Raw genomic sequence first — 19,242 nt, forward strand, 5'->3', positions numbered from 1 at the left:
CATGTATCGCCAGCAGGCTGCAGTCCTTCAGGAGAGTCCCTGCCCTGGCATGGGTCCTCCATGGGTCACAGTCTCTCAGGGGTGTCCCTCCTTCCAAGAGCATGTCTCCAGCCCTGTGTCCTCAGCAGTCTATCCCTCCCCATGTCTCCTCAAGCTTCTCCCCACGTGTTTCCTCACGTGTCCTCCCCTAGCCGTTGTCGCTTTTTCATAAAAGAGCTCAAGCACAGTGTTTGCTTTGTCTTCAAGGAAGGCATTTGGCAGGCAGGCAGGTGAAGTATGATCCAAAATCCCTAGAAGCCAGTGCAAATCTTTCCTCTGAGTTCACTGAGCTTTGGATCGTGCCATTATGGAATGAAAATCTGGCAGAAGAGTGTATGGAGTAGTTGTGACTTAAGAGTCAGGCAAAAGGATTTCAGCAAACCAACAGTGACTGGAACAGTTTAAGGTGAGTGCAACAGTCCAAGCACGGGAAGGCAGACAGAACGGGAGAGGTCAGCACTGGTGCCCGGAAAAACATGTGTAACAACAGCAATTCTCCATCAGAGTACAGGCATGTTCAGCGTATTAAAAGTGGCAGTTGACCTCTGAGGTGTTCAGCTTTCAGCCTGCATCAAGGCCAGGTTTGTTTGTAATTCATCCGTATTAATGGTAATAATTTGAAAAGTTCTTGTTTCTCATTTTGGAATTAATGCAGTTTTTTAAGTAAGACCTGTGAAAACCTTATCCACACAAAGAAAAAGAAAAAGAAAAGGTAGGATTATAGTAGATATGGGTCTAAAAATAAACCTTTTGGAGGATGACACATGCAGCTAACCTCACCCCAAATATTCACCAAAAAGAGAATCATGTCATTTACAGCCAGATCATCGCCTCCTGCTCAAACTGGTTTTAAAAGAGAAAATGTCTAATATTTTTTATTTTACCTCTTAAAAAGGGAAGCCCTTAGTTTTACAACCAGATTGACCTGATGGTGAACTCAAGGCTGATATGTTCAATACTCTAAGTAATTTTGCAAATTTAATCTAACAAATTTGATCAAATTTAAACTTCACAAATTTAATCACAACTCATCTCAAGCTCCTCTTTTCTTGTTTTCCTTCCTTGTCCTCCCTATCCTGTCATCTGGATCATTCAGTTTTTCTCCCAGAATATTTTGGTACTCTCTAAAGCTTAGACAGATGAGTATATGTTTAAAGAAAATACGTGTATTCACTGGGGATGAATAAAAGTGCAGATGGAGCTATCTGTTGTCAAGGATAACCAGTAACTTTCTGATGAAGGGAAAGGGTAGTAAAAGGTATTGAAGGTTCTTTGCATTAAAAAAATGGAGTGTGATTCATAAATCTGCCACCCACCATCTTTAGGACCCAGTCTCAAGACTCATAGCAGCCTTTACAGGCTCCTAGATGATGAGAGTAATACAAGGCACATCTCTCTCTGTAAGGGACTTTTGGCACCCAGTTTCTGTAAGTGCCATCAGAAGCTTCATCCACAGAATTTTCTTCACGGTATTAATGAGCATTTTGCTCTTAGATGCAAATAATCTCCCTTTTCTCTGAGACTGAGTACTCTAGAAAGAGAAAGGCCGACTCACAATTTCATGGAAATTCCTCACAAAATAGAATCCCACTATTTTCCAAGTCACATGCACAGTACAGGTATTGCATGAAATATGTTTGGGTTTTGCTATAAGTAACTTCAGCTCAGGCTGAATTCCAGGTCCCATTCAGGAAAACTATCTCATATTGTACTGGACTTAAGCATGGACTTTTTTGACTTTTGGAGCAGGATTAAGGATTGTCCCAAAAATATGGCAATAAGGGGAATCTTACTACGTATTTGAAACACAGTATAATATGTAGGATACACGTTCCCATATATAACAAGAAAAAATGTAGTTACTATTCATCAGAATGAGGATCTGAGACTGCGTTTAATTCTGGTTATGAGATAGAAACGTCCAGAATAGCGTGCCTAGAGTTGAGTTACTAGCAAATAGTTTTAGAATTGAAAGTTGGTGTTGAGTGTTTTCGGATTTCCCATCCTCTTCCCTATTTTTTCCTCTATTTTCTTCTTGCTTTTGGTTACAGTGACAATTTTTCTGACTAATCCTGTCATTATGTCCTTGTTCACCAGAGGGATGGCTGATGATTCATGGAAGAGCATCTTTCTCCAGCCTCTGCAGGAGCTCTCACCTCCATAGCCTCAGCTGTGAGGTATTGCCAGGCTAGCACTCAAACAAGGAACATTTGAAGCTGTGATTTTGATACCTGAATTATTCTTGGCTTTCAAGTTGTTGTCAGTGGAAGTCAGCTGCCTTATATGGCTTTTAAAGCAAAATAAAATAGATCAGTCCTTCAGTGACAAAGGAGAAATAAAGTTGAGTGGGACAACTGGTGTAGCTACGTCTCCACCGACTTCATTTGAATGAATGAGGCTGGCTTGGTTGGGAGACACGGACAGCAGGAGACTCTTCCCGCTCCTGTGCATGCCATCAGGGCTTCTTTGGCGGTGTGGGAAGAGACCAGGCACTTCAGTTACATTCGCAGACAGTGAGGAAATAACGTTCATGTGGCACAAATAGCTGGAGTCTAAATGTGCTGGTTTCAAGCTGAATTACAACTCTTCAGGAAGGGTGCAATTTCCCAGAGGCACGGAGGGAGAGCAGACGCTTCTGTAATGCAGAGCTCTCTGCCATGGATCATGACTAACTCACAAGAGTAAAATCCTGAAATGGGTCCTGAAAATGTCTGCCTGACGGTTCAGACACACGTGTAGCTGTCAGTCTGAAAGGTCAGCTCTGTCCTTTGATGTTTCTTGCGCTTGATTATGGAGGACTGTGCAGGAAGGACAGGAAAGACTCCAACTGTCAGAATTACTTAAAAGATCTTTTGAGCAGGAAGGTCTTTATCCAGAGGAGGTGAGCTTTGCCTTGCAGGATGGAGGAGACCAAAACCAGGCAGAGCATACAGAGAGAAAGACTAGAAGGACAGATACATGTCAGACCCAACAATAAACAGAAATTGCCAGTTATTGTTAATTAAGTCTCTTCCTGTCCAGTCACAGGGAAATAGGTCCCATGGCAATAACAGAAAGGAAGTAAGCCAGTGCCTCCGCTGTTAATTTAGTGCCCTCCTGGGACAGACAGAGAATATTGTTGTGTATCCGCCCCACTAACAGGCTTCATCCCTCGCAGAGGTTCTGGCTCTTCCCAGCTCCTCTGAAAGTGCCCTGAAGCCTCGTCCTGCAGCCAGAGGCCCTGGAGCATCCCCTGAGCAGAGAGGCCAGCCCTGTCAGGAGGCCGGGGCAGACTGGAGACTCTGCCTGGGAGGCTGGGAATTGGGAGAAGTGTCTGCCCAGCCCCAGCTGGTACCTGCTACCAAACAGCTGTCAAACAGTGATGGAAAAAGCATGCAGCGTCTGTTTTCCAGAGGAGAGCTGTGCTAGTGAGACGCAGTGCGCGAGGGCTAAAATCTCTTAGTTAAAGCATATGTTGCAAGAAATGAGCAAAACCTAAAGTAAACAGTTTACACAGAGGTGAGCATCTGCTGATTGCTGATATACACAGGCAAAACGAGTCTCTGTTTGAAAACGGCCTCATTTTGCCCTTGCCTGCCTTTTTTTATATAGTGGAATAACTGACTCTTCAGCAAGGCAGAAGGCTGCACTACTTACGTTTCCACGGTGCATTTTCTCTCCCAAACAATGTTTGCTGCCCCAAGAGCCTAATTATCACCTAAGAGATGTTAACAGCCAGATCATTGAAACTTCCAAAAGGTTTTGATCAAATACAAGCAAGATGTAGTTTGTATTTTGCTGCTCTGTATTCCAGGAGCAGCTGGTCTCCTGAGGTAGTAAAGTGTGGACTAAGTTAATGAATTTAAATATGCTTCTGTTAGATCTTTTAATCATGAATGTAATTGCATCTGGTAGTCTTTTTAATTTTTAAATATAGAGTATGTGATTGGATTTCTTTTTTTTTCTTTTTCAAATCTATCGCTACTGTTCCTCCCTTCAGGGAATTCTCCAGTAGGAAGACCTTGTCTTCCCAGAGTGAACATTGTGACTTTTCACTGTACTGATTCTTTCAATATTAATTTTCTGTATTAGCAATCCCCTTTCTGTCCCTCTCTACAACTGCCTCTGCCTTTGTTATGTCTGGCATAAGGAGGATACACATGTAGTAACAGGTACACTAAGCCCAAGCATGGAGTGGGAGGAATATACCTTTGGTTTTCTGTCTCTGATACGTGCCTTTCATGGCAGCTCTGGCACTTGTCTCCAGGCTGACTGGAATAACAGGATGCACAACAAGCATTGGCCCAGCTTCTCAGAAAGACTAACAAGGGGAATTTGAACCCCAATACCTGTGTCCCATAGTCGACTGAGAGCTGCAGCTTTTCTGTGTTTGAGCTAATTGATGATAAAAAATGTCATCGGGCTAAATAGAGCAAACAAAGGAAGCGGTGCTGGCAGTTCTGTGATGCTAAACGCTTTCCAGATCTTTTGCTTTTGTACACACCCTCTCTTTGGGATGAAAAAATGAAATACGCCAAGCTGAGATCCCACAGAGTATTCAAAGAAATGGATTGCAATGACCCTGCTACCCTCCAGCTCCCATTGGCAAAATACTCCAAGAAAAGATAAATTCTTATGGGAAGAGACAGTCAGGGGATTGAATGACTCAGGGCTGTGGGATATGGAGCCTCATATAACAAGATCACCAGTTCTCATCCATCCCAGGTTGGTAGTGACTGAAAGCCTCTCCAAGCTCAGCAGTTTGCCAGTGTATCTGAAAGAACTAATGGCCTCAGCCCAGCAGATCCCAGTGGGCAGAGATTTATCACAGCATGCTCTAGGGATGTAGATTGCCACATTCTCATTTCAAAATTTACCAAACACAAGAAACTTTTTCTCTGTGATAATTGTTTTGACAGAGAGACTAAGCACATGCCTGCATTCAAAATGTGATTATTTCAGTAGAGCTGTGCTGATAAACCCCTTTTGGAAGAGAACTCACACTGGCAAGCATTCCTCTGCCTCTATAACTTAACCCATTTCCCTGGACAGAATAAGCTATACCCACAACTGTATATATAGCTGCCCACAACTTTTTGCTGGCATTGCTATTTGGCTGACAATGTCCTTTTATTATTTACTTCTCACAATACAGCTATGCCAGCAAAACTTTTCCATGTAACCTAAGCCTATGAGGGAGAAAAATCCTGTGTAAATTTTTCGGAGGTGATGTTTTGTAGTCAAGCCTGAGGCAGAGACTTAAGCAAAAGACTCTATAGATACAGAGTTGTAATCTCTCCACGCAAAACCCAGTGCTCCACGGTTATGTATGCAACATCACCTGCAGGCCGGGGGGCACTTTGTATGCAACGTTTGTGTAAGCAGTAAATATATGCTGTTAAATTGGAAGTGTAAATACCAGTGGCAAGTACTGTAAGTCCCTCTGGAAGGAAAGTTGCATGTGCAGAGAATTGCCTTGGGAGAATGCGCTTGTGCTGACTCTCATATTTGGTTATGCCACCCCATCAGAGGCTGCGGTTGGTACCCGGTTGTAGGGTGACCAGCGTAGCGTGGGGTGCTGTCACGCTGGCATCGCCGCCTCCAGCCCCAGCAAGGAAACGGAGATACTCACAGTTACTGATTCCGGTCGTCGTCCTCCCCGACCAACCCAATGAAATGCAATGGCACTTGGGGCTTTAATACGTAAGACATAACAAATCCCATGAGAAGGGAAGAAAAATATTGCCGTAAGGAGAGCTTCCCCTCCAGGCTGGACCAGGCGGGCAGCGCTGAGCTGCGGATGACATCCAGCAGCGGGCAGGTGCCATCTAGTGGGAGCTGGGCCGCATCCAGCCCCGCGGCCGGGCTGGGTCTCGGAGAGCTGGGTTTTCCCTTTGCACTGCGATGTTGGGGTATTCCCAGGCCGCAACAGAAGCAGGAGGAATAGTCCCACTCTGCACTTTGGAGAGATGCAAAGGGGTTTTCTGAGTTGAAAGCAGTGCTTTGGGGAATTGCAACGTACACTTTTAAGCATGTAATTAGACTTATCTGCAGTAGAGCTGCAGAGGAGCTTGGTTGCCTTTCAGCCAGCTAGGACACCTCCAGAGTCCCTCAAATGGAAGGCGAGGCAAAAATATTGGCCTGTATTTTAAAAAAAAAAAAAAGTCTCTCAAGGATTTATTAATCAAAAAGCTGCTTTTCAAAATCGCATTCAACACATTGCCGCTTTTCTGGTAGTCGTAAGTGCTCCTGCTAGCCACAGGGCAAGGGATCTCATTTACCACCCTTATAAGCAGAAGGACCCATGGTTTGTTAGGCTGTGATATCCCTTCTTCACAGTCCAGGGGTGCTGTCCCTGTGAAATACCTACTTGGTATTTCATTGGACCTTAAATTTACTCAGATCTGCTAACTCTTGTAGCCTCATAATGTATTGATCTGAGGGATCACCCAACAGAGGGATCCTGTGGTTGTTGAAGTTTTGAAGACTCGGATGTCCCTCTGAAGACCCAAACCACGAGTCTGATTTGTGATTCCTGCGAGTGCAGCTAAGAGGAAACGAGGATTCCTGTAATTAGAAATAGCTTTGCTATTCCTTGCACCTCTCTCGGCAGCGCCTGGGACAGGTCACTGTCAGAGACAGGATGCTGGCTGGCCTAGACAGATCAGTGATGGATTTGGAGCAGACCTTTCCAGCACTGCTCAGCTAATGAATTTTGCAGTCTTTGTTAGCTTCCTCAGTATGGGGATTCACTTAGGAGAGAAATTGTTTCTGTGACCTAGACCATCACTTTGACAATTCCTGTTGGATATTTCTGTAGGCCTGCTTTAAATGAACTGTGGCTGCTGAGGCTGGCGGAAACTACTAGCTCTGTTTGGTATAAAATATCTGCACCTTGTACTGTGCATGTTACATATTTTCCTTTCCTTTAAGAAACAGTATTAACAAAAGTGTTAATTGCAGGCCAGCTCATGCTGTGTTGTTTTCAGGCTCAAGCAAAAGAAGTTGAAACCAAGAATTAACGTACTGTTTTCAGATCAGTGATTTCTGAAAAAATGAGTAATGATACCCGTGAAGTCTCCAGTTGTGCTGTCAGGAAGGGCTGGTATTGGTCGCAGCAACAGCATAATGAATAGCACCCTCTTCATCAGGCTGCCTGCTCAGCCCAACTTCTGCGGTGTTTTTAAGAGCAAACTCTAGGCACTGCCTCTAGGTCTGACTCTGGATGCTGCGGCACATGCAGAATGCACTGCAATGTGGGTTGTGCGAGATCAGTTGCTTTTCACTGCATACCCTTTGATGGATTCGTTGCATATGGCTTTTAGTAATGTCTTCATTTCCTAGGAAATAATGTGTTTTAGACAGAAGTCAGGCATCTTGTTATTCCTGGCAACCGGCAAAGGTATGCATATAGGTATTTGGTGTTTAATAATTGAACCTGGATATATCAAGGTTGGCAGCATGTCTTTCAGCTTTAAAGACGGGGCATTGTTGTAGGAAAATGGGATGTTTTCCTGTGCTGGAGACAGATTTTTCTTCCCCAGCTAATCCTGGTGTCTGCAGCTGCTGTCTAGATACCACCTCCTAAAAGGCAGGGAATGAACTTCTGAACATCTGTAACAGCTACATTAAGTGGCGTGGTTTATTGTAGAATTATGGATGATGATGACTGGATTACTAAATTGTAAATCAATCAAAGGCATTCTGATCATAGTCTAAACCATGAGAGAGAGACTCATGCAGGAAGAGACAGTGATTTATTGCACCAACTGGTAACACATCCATCCCCAGTCATTTTTATTTATAATTATTTTGAAAATATTTCAACCCTTCATGAAAATGAATAAAAAAAAGAAATCTGTAATGATGATAAAGTTTTGCGGCAGTGAAAATTGACACTCCTGCACTGTGATTTCTGGTGATAGGAAAGTGGGGAGTAAGGAACTTAAGATACACAAACTCCACAATAAATTAGTTGAACAATTGCCTTTGTTTAATTGTCTTTTACAAGCAAACGAAGGGAGCTTTTTCCTCTTTATTCTTAAATCTAGTCCTTTGAAAGTGTCTCACACTGTCTGTAGTTTTAAACCATTGGTACCCAGGATTTTGAATGCTTAGCAAGTCATCCATTTCCAACGCATTAGCAACACAGACAGGATTTATTTCAATCTGTGCAGATGATTCTTTGATCCGGGGCTTGCTTAAGTGCATTCCAGTGCAATTAATTAGAAAAACAGTATAAGGCAGTGGCAACTCCAAGTGATCTTAAATGTAAAAGTGACTGATTAGTAGCTCTGCTTTCTTGAGGATTATCTATTTGTTGCTTGACAGCATCTGCTATTCCTGAGCAAGGGAGAGTCAGTTAATTGAGAAGAGGGAGCTTTGGTACTCTTTGTAAGCCACTAATGCGACTATTCGCAAGAACAAAAGCAGTGTGGGAACCTCTCCCAGCACTAATTTTAAGAAGGAACTGGGTAAATGGTATTAGGACCAGTCACCTATCTCATGCCATTAGTATGGCAATATTTAGTTCACATAGAGTTGCTTTGCTGGGCAGTAGTTGTTCCCTTTTGCTAGCAGCCCTATGTGCAGCACACCTCTGCTGCTTAAGAAAATTGAGCTGCTGTGTAAGCACAAGAATTTCCTGTTGCACTGTCTCTTGCAAACAAGTTAATCTAAAAAAAGATATGTGACATGTTATGAACCTTAGGAGTGAACCGCCGGCACGCAGAGGAGCTCTTTGGAAACCAGTCCTTGCAACAGCTTGCAGTGTGGCTGCTTCCAGGAATGGGTTGCACTGCTCTTTGTGGTTTTTTTCCTTGAGATGTCTTGTTTCTTGATGTACCCTGGCTGGTTGAAAGTTATAATAATGTTTACTTGTACGTCCAGGACGTGTCAATCTAGTTTCAAAATTCTGTGCATCTCGATTCTGTTTCCTGAGTCTTCCCACTCTGATCAATAAAAGTAGCCATCCATCAGTTTTTGATTGGAACAAGATTGATCCACGAGCAACTCATGGGTGTCTGTGTTGCAGTTGCAGCTGCCTGACACAAATATTGCATCCCTTTTGGCTGAGGCAGGCAGTTGCTGAGGAATTCAATTGTCCTGCATAAGCGATCGATATCTGCTCCTCTGACTCCTCTTGCTCCCTTAATCTTCCTGTATGGTTTCTTTATAATTTAATCTTCTTCAAGAGACATACTTCCTGTCTATCATGCTGTTAGACTTTTCTTGAATCTTTCTTGAATCTCACTGCTAGTGGAGCTCCTCTTCTCCTGTGAAGAGAAGCTGGCTTACAGTTCAAAAGAAGATGCAAACTCCAGCCTATCTGCTTTGTTTGCAGCTGATTCGGATAAAATATCTTTGCATATTGCATATTACTTCTGCTTTGTCTTTGAGCTATTTCAACTTGCTTCTGGTTTTCTTTTTTCTGTGTGGCAATATCCTGATTGTTCTTTCTTCTGCATCCTGAAGTGTGCAGGAATCAAATGCAGAAATCCTGCTTTATTAGGTAAAATATGCACTTGTTTTATTCATTGTATCTGTCTTGACACCTGGGGAGGCTGAATCCCTGGCATTCTCTCTCTTCCCAGGGCAAAGACAGTACGAAGCTGTGCAGATTTCCGTGCAGTACCAGTGCATCTCTGTCCTGATGACGTGGGGGGACTTGAAGTTCAGCCTCCCTGGTAACATGGCAGCCTGCACTGGCACTTTATAAGGGGACAGCACTTACCCCCTGGAGCTAGAATGAGACCCCAAATGTCTTCCACTTAAACAATCTAGTGACAGGGTGAAAACTGCTATTTTACGTTAGCTATCCAGTGAAAATTGGTCTCTGACACAGAGATGAAAAGTTCAGTGTCTCATTACATATGTCTTGTTACTCTTCTTTAGGGGTTGATTTGTTTCTTGCTTGATTCTAATGTGCCTAACATACAGGGAGAAACTAAAAAAAATTAGTGGGTACAGTACCCTACTAACAATTAATTATTTTATAGTAAATATGGCTGTAATGTGTTACTAAAATCTGAATTTTGTGTAATGCTAAAATCAATAAAAACTAAAGTCTCTGCAATAGAGCAAATAACTGAAGGGAGTGAAAAAGTTTCTTATGGAGAATGGCAGTGGTTTTTCATCCTGAAATTTCCTACCTGAAAGACAGCAGGGGCAGTAATAAAAAGCAAGGGAATGCAAAGAATAGGCATGGGTTGCAGTCCACATTTCTACCGTCTGTCCTCTGCCAGCACTGATGTAATCCTTCTGGCAGTGAAACTTTCCATTGCAGTCCGTCAGCATTCAGATGTGCTATTGATTAGCCGGTTTACTAAGGTCACTTAGGAATCACAACAAACCTCCTGAAACTTGGGAAAGGTAATAAATCAAAGGTGTTTGATTTGTAACTTGCCGTCATTTTTGGTGCCTTGCTTCAGTAGAAGACAGCAGTCAACACTTCCTGAGCGCTTGATATGAGGAAGGTTATGATGGCAAAAGAAAGCACTTGTTTATAAACGGTGCAAGTAACATAAGCTTTTAATGGGTCCTAGAGGAGTCCAAGGCTCCAGAGGGCTCTGGAATGCCTTCCTCTCCACCCCCATCTGCTCCCCTCACCCTGACCCCCAATTTTTTTTTCCAAGCCTTTGGCCAATTTTCGTCACATCTGTCATTTTGAAAAATGAACTGACGGTTCACTCCTAAGGTTCATAACATGTCATGTATCTTTTTTTAGATTAACTTGTTTGCAAGAGACAGTGCAACAGGAAATTCTTGTGCTTACACAGCAGCTCAATTTTCTTAAGCAGCAGAGATGTTGTTAAAACTCATAGTCTGTGTCTATTCTGCTAATTGGATATAAAACAGCCATGAGACATGAGGGTGATAGGACCATACTTGTTTCCTGGGTAAAAGCCTATTAGTAGTATATTGCTAACAAATCTGAACTGGGGCTGAGTGTGCAACAGTGTATTATGAACACAGCAAGTATCAGTACTGCGCAACACTGAGATCTAAGGTAAAAGCGTACCCTCATTTCATTTATGAAGATAATGATCTGAAAGTGTCCATTTCTGATGGTTTCAGAGGAATTAATACCCAACCATACCTATCTTGATGCTGCTTTTGATTACAGACGTAAAATGCTCCCTTGTATTACCATATATATCTCATCAGTATGGAATAGTCTGGTTCGTACTGCCACTCCCAAGGTGGGTATCAAGGCTACGTGTGTCCTTCCAGCTTTCTAACAAACCATGGTTTCACCCATCTGTCCTTGGGGCTGACTTACGTCCTTTGTACCTCCGCTGCAGCTCTGCAGCCTTTCCCAATATAATTCAGAAGGAATATCTATGTAAAAGGGATATATACGTTACAGTATTCCAACTATTGCTTTGTAGACCTACCTTTCTTTGTAGGTCAACTTTAAATAGAGACATCTCACATTGAGCTGTTACTGCGCTGCAGCCACCATGTGTGCAGAGGCACGTGCAGAGCCACAACATTATTGTTCCTATCGCATTCCAGAATCAAGGCTGGATTGCTGCAGGCTGTCCAGACCGAGCACACAGATTGATCTTTTCCTTGGTTTCATGTCTGCAGGTTTCTTCACCACCAGGCAGGAGAAGGCCCTTGCAATTGTGTTTGACTCTATCCAGTGTTTTAAAAGCTGTGACTCAGAGCTGTGCCTGTCTTGTGAACACCAAAAGGGGAGCTTTTGTTTAAAGCTGTTCTGAGTGGATGGAGGGGTGTTTTTTCCTCTTGCGAAATGCCTGAGCTGCTGCTTGCTCTTTTGTCTCCTTCTTCACTGTCAGCTTCTGTTATCTTTTCTACTGCCTTTGCAGGAAAGATGTGTTGTGTTTGGTACACACAGGTACACACACGCACGAGCGTCACGCTCCCTGGCTGGCACTGCAGCGTGACCGTTCATGGTATGATGAAAGGCTGTATCACCAGGATTGTGAAGCATTCAAAATCCTCCACATTTTATGAAATACACAGGGGAAAAAAGAGAGGTGTGGCTTTTCATGCATGCCTACTCACAGTTAAATTACTTTTTAAATTCAGGCTTAAAGAGTACTGGTATTTTTAAGTGTATATTTAATGAATATAACACATTTTAATTCCTACTAAAAGACAGAAATATGTAATAGATTCTGACTCTACAGCTATTTAAATCCAAAAGACCAGACCTAAATAATCTCAGGTTCATTTACAGTCTGAAATCTGGTACAGATCTACTTACACGCTCAGCCAGTATTGCAGCTGCTGGAATTAGAGTTGACTCTGTTTTTCCATTTTTAATCTGTTCTTCCCCAAGAGGTTTTTAGAATAGAATAGAATAGAATAGAATAGAATAGAATAGAATAGAATAGAATAGAATAGAACGGAACGGAACGGAACGGAACGGAACAGAACAGAACAGAACAGAATAGACTAGTTCAGCTGGAAGGAACCTACAATGATCATCTAGTCCAACTGCAATTCTCCTGGGCAGTAACTGTGAACTGGAAGGGCAGCAGGTAAGGCTGCAGCCCCAAAAGCCATATAAATGTCACCAGCTATAGAAGTGCTCTTTTTTCAGGGGCTGCTGGTGCTCACACCGCACCCTGTGTTTCAGGGGGAGTTATACATGTCATGTCAGCGAGGATCCAAAGCTCTGAGCACCCAGCAGGCGCTCAGATGCCGAGTTGCTAGGCCAGGTTCTTCCACAGACTCCAGAATCTGCTTTGAAACCCCTTTCTTGGGAATGGAGAAATATATGTTTGTATTAAACTGCCTTTAAGCTACCCTGGAAGAACGGCCCTTCTTACTCCCCCATTGCCTTAACAGGAGCTGGGGGTGCAGATCAATTATTAGTGGTTTCTTGGAGCTGGTGTGACATGGGAGACTGCATTTTGTATATGCCTGAGATTAGGATAAGCAGGCGAGTGGTTTCTGGAGCATCCGCACACAGACAGGCATTCATATAGCAGCTTTTTGTTTAAACGCTCTCAAAAATACAGCCAAATTGTGAAAGGGGGTAGCCTCCCCACAACTCGGCTTCCTTTTCAAGAAGGGGTAGCTGGACTGAAACACCCAGTTCTACCTGCTGAAACCCACCCTTGTGTATTTAGAAACCTGTGCTTTGGATTGAATCCAGCCGAGAGAGTCTGCGAGAGTTTAATTTTTCCATTTGGAAGAAAAGCGTGTCAATTTATCTGTAGTACGAGGGTATTCTCTTCTGCCTCCAGCTCCTGAAGCAGCCTGAGGGTTGTTCTCAGGGGTTAGGTCTCAGTGGGCTGTCAGCGGCACGGCCCAGGGATCACTGCAGCGGGAATTGGCCCATGGTGAAATCGGACCCTAGGAAGAGCCCCTGAGTGAAGATCTGGAGGGTGAGCAGAGCCTGTGGAACGGTTGGTTGTTAGGTTTCAAAACATCCTATCTTTTAATACAGCGGAGTCCCAAGAGCAGAGACCATCAGGCAAAACAAACACAACTGTGCAAAACAAACCCAGTTACCAAAGCAAGCGCTGACTTGCTGTAAAGACACCCCCCTCCTTTACTGGAAAAGAAAAACACTGGTGTAGGTGTTTACACAGTCTGAGTACTGGCTTTGCTATTAAGTTGCTTGGCTTTTGGTGTTTTGTGCGGCAACCTTTATTTAAACATAGGGGACAGAAGAGACTTGTTTATTTTGTTTATTTGTTTGTTTGGGGTTTTCTTTCTTTTTCTATGACTTTTGAAGGGCTGAAGAGTTTATTGTGTGTGAAATGCAGGAAGAGTCTAAATGAACACCAGATGAGAGGAAACAGACTGAGGAAAATTAGGGCTATTTGCTACCAAAGGAAGTAATCATTGTACATATATTAAATTCCAATCTCTAACCGAGAGTGTGTTTTGCTATGCAAGAAATCTGACTGTAGAGTTAAAAAAAATGGAAATACGTGGAGTCTTCCCAAGTGTGGGCTTTAAAAGTGGTAAGCAGGGGTTTGGTGTACTGGTGGTAAGTACGGCAGGAGGCAACTGCTACTGAAGGAAGTGCTGAGGTTGGCTGGAGACTCTTCTGCACCCCAGTGTGTCCCACCATAGTGGAAGGTCATTTTGTAGCTCTGTGCAGAAGGATAAAAGAGATTTTCTTACGTCTGTTATTTGTAGGTAACATTTAGTGTGACTTTATAATGAGAATATAAATTCCTTATAAACTTTCATCTGCCACATTCTCAGCTCATCCATCATTAGAGACACCTGACTCACCTTTACTTACTATTTACCTGTAAGTCATTGCTGGAACTGCTCCTTTAGGATACACTGTCCATTTTCAGTGGAGATAACCGTTACCTAATAAGCCCCTTAATTGTCTCTGTAAGGTGAGGGTTTAAGTGATCGCGGTGGGGTGCTGACTGCTCTAGTTCTTCTTTCCTTGGTCCCTGCAGACTAACGGCAGGGTAGGTGCGCCTTTTCATGTCGCTGGTGGGAGGCAAAACCACTAGTTGTTTTAGTGATAAACTGTTTACAGTGAGAGCCAGTATGAACTGAATAAGGACCCTCCCAAATGATTTGAGGAGTGCGTAATAAATGGCTTGGCTTACAAAGATGCCTTAAATCAGCCACAAATTTGACATTACTACTTCTTTTAAACGAAACAGAGTGTTTCTCATTCCTGCAAGCTGGCAAACACCCTGTTCAGTTCAGTTAATTCAGCAAGGACATAGAAAGATTTTTTTTTATTATTTTTTTCTCTAGCAGTAGAAAAATTGTAGCCTGGGGGCATGTTGCTTTGACAGATTGGGGTTATGTGGTTGAAGCTGACCTATGCAGCTTCTTTCCCCTTCCCCCTCCTGGCAGGCGGGATGGAGCTCATATGATTGGAAGTGGCTATCCTTATTTTGCTCTTTGTCTGATGGAAGGCCACCACAGTAGTCAAGAGGGACTTGTTATAGATTTTGCTTTTCCTGTGAGGGGTGCTTGAAAGCTCAGTGAATAACCTGTAGAAATAAAAAATAAGATATTTTGGCTGTGTGGGAGGGGAGCATTTAATCACAGCAAAGAATAGGGGATTGCACAGTCAAATAAGCAGTTCTTGGCAGATTTTAGAGACCAGCAGTGGGAAGTAAGAAGGGTATATCGAATAAGAGTGTAGGAAAGAATAAATGGAAATGAACTGAAGAGAGATAATAGCGTCATATTTGGAATCTGTCACTTTATCAGAATTATGTTGACTGGTTATTAGCAAAAGAGAAGGAATTGGTTTTTTTAGAGGAAGAAGAGTTTCATTCCCCCTTCATTAGCTGAGGAACCTGCTGACAGGAATTAAGGCAGAATGTTACTAAATGGGGGCTTCAGCCACTCCCTCATGTCTGCAAGAAAGGGTTATTTTTAACCCAGCTCTGCTCAGTGACTGCGTTTGCAGCATGGCCCTGCAAAAAAACCTCTGCTGGCAAAACTGAGGCTGCTTTGTGCTGCTATGTGAGAATGGGAAGGAGAGGTCCGGGGTGGGAATCCTGTAGGGCAGCAGTGCCCCTGACGCCTGTGTCATGAAAATATGCCTCAAGTTAACTATTGTCCTCTGACCTCAATCCATGCTGAAACAGGGGCTTTGCATAATCATGGAAGGAGACGGTTCCTGCTCCAAAAGATGTTATGTTTTGAATTGCCAAAATAGACAAAGGAGGCATTGTCAGCCCTTCACACATGGGAAACGGAGGCAGAGAGAGAGAGATTTGTCTAGGGCACATAGGCTAATTTTGACAGAAGGGGTACTTACGCTCAAGTTTCCTGAATTCATTTGTATACTACAACTGCAAGATTGCCCTTCCTTTCTAATATTGGATTTTTTTCTCCCTGAAACTTCAGTTCTAATACAGGGTTGTTTATCAAAAACATGATTTCATTTTGCTCTTTTTAATAAATACGCTAGTGATTCTTTCCTCAGACAAAACTGTGCAGCTTGCATGCAGATCTGAGTTGCGACGCTGAAGTTGCAAATGCCCCAGGGAGCTTCAGGTGGGTTTTCACATTGGGACCGCCAGGGATAATAATCTGAGGAAAGGCAGAGGTGTGACTTCAGCTTCTGCTTTTCTTTGTCCCCCTGGGGATCACAACCCCATGGATATGTAGAAGGGGAGCCTGCAAGAGCAGTAATGCTGTTCTGCCCAGCTTCACGTGGGAAGAAAAAGAAAAGAAATGTCTTTCTAACTAGAATGTCCACTATTCTTGCTCAAGCTTGTTAACTCCAGGAAGGCCAGTGAGACTTGGCATTGCATGACCAAACTGGGGCTGTTTGGGTTTTTTATGAGGCAGTATTGAGTGGAACCATCTGGGCTAGGAGAAGACCACACTTCTGAAATGAGCCTTTAGGAATACTTAAGTTAAGTAGCTGTCTGGGGCGCCATGCTGAAAGGAAGGGCACTCACAGCTGCATGTATTTTATGGGTTTATTTTATCTCTGATGACAAAAGAGAACTTACTAGTCATGTGGTTCCTCATAAATTTCAAGCCACTGTTGACAAGTGGCACTGCCTGCGTTCTCAACCACGCTGGCGCAGAGTTCCCCCGACTTTCTGGCTTGCGATGTTAATAACGATGCTGCTAATGGATGATGCTTTAGAGAGATATCTAACTTTTCGCTGAACTTAAAGGCAATCCCCCAGTTACAGTTTGATAATGGAAACTTCAGTATCTTTAGAACCTTGGGTGAATACTTCCACGGTCATTCATCTAATATCAGAGTGGCTCATCTCTCTGGTTCCTGAGGCTCCAGTCTTCCTGAAGGTGTGCTGTTCACTTTCCTGAGAGCTGAGTGAATCTGCACCTCTGAAACCAATATCCTTCTAAAAAGCTAAATACAGGTTTGGGAGTATAAATTTCAGCATGTCAATGGTGCACCTCAGCTTAGACGGTTTAAACTATTCTTTTGCATTCCATTCTCTGTTCTGTTTTGGGTTTTTTTTTAATTTATGCCCTTTTGGGGGGCAGCTTCGTAAAGTACCTCAAGGGGCCTCGTTCCTTTGCCTGTATTTCAGTTTCCAAAGATATATCTTGTTTCCATGTTAGGAGGCCAGCTCCCCTCCTTCAAGCATTTTTCTATGTGATGGGCCTGGGAAGGCGCACATCAAATTCAGTATAAATTAAAAAAACGTAACCTATTTTACTATGCTTTCTATTCACTGAGAGAGATCGCTCATGGTAAAATATTTACCAGTGCATCGCCTCAACTAAAATAATAGTTCTTACAGTGCAGGTGTGAAGAAATAAATACTCGCTCCTTAACCTTTTTTCAGTCCATGTCCTCTTGAAGCTGTCGCTGTTTCAATGGACCCTAGAAGCTTTGCATGATATTTATTAATCTGATTTACTAATAGGCTCTTGAAGTTTAAACAGAGAGAGAGAGAGGAAGAAAAGACGAACTGGACTCAGGCTTACAGCAATCAGATTTATGCAAGCTCTGCCACAAACACCATTTGACTTCATGCACATCGTTTAATATTTGTCGTTCCCTTGTCTACAAAATGCAGATACTAATTCTTTTTTTCCCTATCCACACTTGTATAGACTGCAGGCTGGAACAGGAGTCAGCTCCTCCTGTATCTCTGGATGCCTCACAAATGAGTCCCTGATCTTAGGTGAAACTTCTAGTTGCTTCTGTAAGCCACATGATAATAACTGGGCTTCAACCTGTTTCAGGAAAAAATGCAGCCTTTGGATTACGTTGGTGTAAATAAAAAGTCCACTCCAGTTCACAAGTCAAAAAATGCTGGTAGTGTTTCGCATCAGTGTCTGTTGCTTGAACATCTGGCATTCATCATTGCTTTCCTTTTCCTTCCACTGTCATATTTTATCCCCATCTGTTAGAGGTTTCTTACCACTGTCTATATAAATTATAGCTGCATCTCAGTCTGGGTAGTTGAATCATTACAGGCTGCAATGTAAATGAAGGAAAAAGAGGTAAATTTAAGGGAGGTGTTTCTCTTATGCACTCTGCTCCCCTTCTTTCTCCCCTCTCCCTGTACACAGACAGTACTAGACAGTATTACTAGACAGCGTGATACCCCTGGTATGAAGAGAGATGGAAAAGTTTCCAAAAATAGCAAATGTTTTTACCAGCCCTAGTTCTGAAGGCAGAAAGCAGGAAAGGAGTTGGAGCTGGAGTGGACACCCATTGCCATTGTTGGAAAGACCAAAATTTACTGCTTTGGAACAACCCTTCAGCAAGTTAATATTAAATTGGGAAAGCAAACATTCCTTAAAATCAGACTTCCCGGGCAATGTCTTTGATGTTATTTTCTTAAAATTAAATTACTCTTATTGGAGTAATTTAGGTTACTGCTAAGAAGAATAATATTGGAGGTGCTAGGAAAATAAGGGTGTGTTAGTATTAGCCAAAGCAGAATTTTTTTACTTTTTTTTTCCCCTCAAAAAACTGTGCAGTGCCCTCACAATGGCCATCACTTTCAGCTCTCCCAAGCCATGCCAGCAGGGCAGCGAGCCACAGCAGCATTCCAAAGATGCATTTCTGGTGGGGAAATGAACACACACACCCCCCCCCCCGAAGTACTTCCAGTAGCATGCGCACGTTACCCTGCTAAAGCCAGGTGCTCCCCTTTGCACAGCGTCACACAGCCCCATGCGCCGGGAGCACACGTGGATTTAATTCCCTGCCAGCTTCAGCAACTAGAGAAGGTATTTCCTTGTTCTAGAAACACTCGGAGACACCGTAGTCCCAAGCTACTGGAAGTTAGTGAAAAAAGGCCCATTTCCCTCTGTCTGGAGAGGGTCATTGCAGACTGCCATTGCTACCAATCCCAGAATTTTATCCAGGCTTAAGGTGGGCTGAAGCTGGAGGGTCCCTCTGTACAGGACAGCTGTCATGTTTTCAGTTCAAGGGACAGCTTGTATTGTTGGGGACTTCATTATACTTGGAACAGCAAGAATGCCCCATGTCACTATGTGTGTTCCTCCGATTGTCTTGCTTTTTCCTCCTTTTTGGTCTTGTGTATCAAAAGCGTGTCTTAAGTTTGTTTGAATTGACAGCAGATTAGCTGAAACGAGAACAAGCTATTGCTACTGTTGCTGGTTGTCAACTCTTGCCTTCTCTTTCTACAAAGCATATTGCATTCCTGATTTCCCGTTATTTTTCACTTATGTTCCTGTGGTGTTATCCTGCTACTTGGTGCAGACTCCCAGATTTCAGCTCGGCAGCCAGATCAATCAAGCAGTAGGTGTCCTGGTCAGCATCTGCACAAAGTGAAAACG

At 43.1% G+C, this 19,242-nt stretch overlaps 1 protein-coding gene across 1 annotated transcript in view; it reads left to right on the forward strand.

The window, feature by feature from the left end:
- HS6ST1 (heparan sulfate 6-O-sulfotransferase 1) overlaps nt 1-19,242 on the forward strand; it is a 202,170-nt gene that overhangs the window by 175,602 nt on the left and 7,326 nt on the right. The gene's annotated exons all lie outside the window — the stretch shown is intronic.

This window comes from Nipponia nippon, unplaced genomic scaffold (genome assembly GCF_047370975.1).
Source record: "Nipponia nippon isolate SJK-2023a ecotype South Korea unplaced genomic scaffold, ASM4737097v1 scaffold_7, whole genome shotgun sequence".
In the NCBI taxonomy this organism is placed as follows: Eukaryota; Metazoa; Chordata; class Aves; order Pelecaniformes; family Threskiornithidae; genus Nipponia; species Nipponia nippon.